This window comes from Myotis davidii, unplaced genomic scaffold (assembly GCF_000327345.1).
Source record: "Myotis davidii unplaced genomic scaffold, ASM32734v1 scaffold26, whole genome shotgun sequence".
NCBI lineage: Eukaryota > Metazoa > Chordata > Mammalia > Chiroptera > Vespertilionidae > Myotis > Myotis davidii.
The window spans coordinates 6187984-6189635 of NW_006299245.1; positions in this window are offsets into that span (position 1 = coordinate 6187984).

A 1652-nucleotide genomic window follows, 5' to 3' on the forward strand; every position below is an offset into this window, starting at 1 on the left:
GACCAGGGGCATTTCTCCAGATTAAATAATTGTTCGCCTTGAAGATAGTCATATGTTATGGAAGTAATACAATAGGGTACCTAATAGTTTATCAGGTTATCTCTCTTGAACAAAACGTAGGGTTGAAAGAAATGGGACTTTTTAAAGCAGGCAGCTCCAGCACGTAGAATGAATGAATGAGGCATTTTAGTGAGGATCACTGGACAGCCAGTAGATGGGAACTTGGCATTTGGGAAGAGGGCAAATGGTTTGGGCAGTGTTAGGGAAGAAATATGGCCTTAGGAATCCTAGTTCTACCACCTTCTAGCTTTAAAACTTTAGGTGGATCATTTAATTCCTCTGAGCCTTAATTTAAGGCTCTATCATTTTCCTCTATCATTGAAAAACTTGTGTAAAGCTTTCAATGAACAGGGCACTTTAACATTTATTTTCTCCTTTGACGTTCACTATTATGTGACAACGGATATTATTATCTTCATCTCACAGATGAGCAAATTTATCGCCAGAGAATATATGGAACTCCCAAGTTTAAAGCCTCTTTTTCTGCTTCCTTATCCTATAGGTTTTCCTTAAAGGTAGGAAGAAAAAGTAATTGAAACATGCATTTGAAAATCCTTTATCATAGTCTGTGAAGTACTTAAATGAAATATTTTAACAGATTCCAACTTTCTCTCCTATTGAGTCAATGTCATATTTTTACTTCCTTTTCTTTATATTTTAATCTTTAAATTCAGTTTTATTTACTTTATCAAACATTTATTGAGATCCCTTTTTGTGCCAAGACCTAAGAGAAAATAAACATGCTGTCTGGGGAGTTAAAAGAGTACAATAAATAATTAAAAATCCCCATAGAATTTACTCAAGCAAAATACTATTGGAAAACAGGTAAGAGAGAAATTAATTCAAACCTTTATAAGTCATGAAAAACTTCAGATAAGAGGTGACATGTGAGCCAGACATTGAAAAATGAATAGAAACTTGTAAAACTATAGCATCTTATCTCTTTTTCTCTGAAAGAGAACCCAAATAAGATTTGATTGACTTTGGGTAGTGGGCACACAATGCAATATACAGATGATGTGCCATAGAATTGTACACTTGAAACCCATATAATCTTATTAACCAATGTCACCCCAATAAATTTAATTAAAAAAGAGAAAAAAGAAAGGAAAGCTATGTTTGTGCTAGTTAAAATGCTTGCAATCTTTTTTTTTCTTTATATTATACCACAACTTTAAAAAAAATATATTTGTATTGATTTCAAAGAAAAAAAGAAAGAAAAGCTATGTTTGTGCTAGTTAAAAGACTTGCAATCCTTTTTTTTCTTTATATTATACCACAACTTTTTAAAAAAATATATTTATTGATTTCAAAGAGGAAGGGAGAGGGAGAGATAGAAACATCAATGGTGTGAATCATTGATTGGCTGTCTCCTGCACGCCCCCGACTATGGATCGAGCTTGCAACCTGGGCATGTGCCCTTTACTGGAATAGAATCCGGAACCCTTCAGTCTGCAGGCTGACGCTCTATCCACTGAGCCAAACCAGCTAGGGCCACAAATTTTCTTTATATTTAAATATTTATTTTCCTTTTTAAATTAACTGAACCAAAGTTCTCAAGTTCAGCAAAGAAATGATTTGTTTCATTCAAT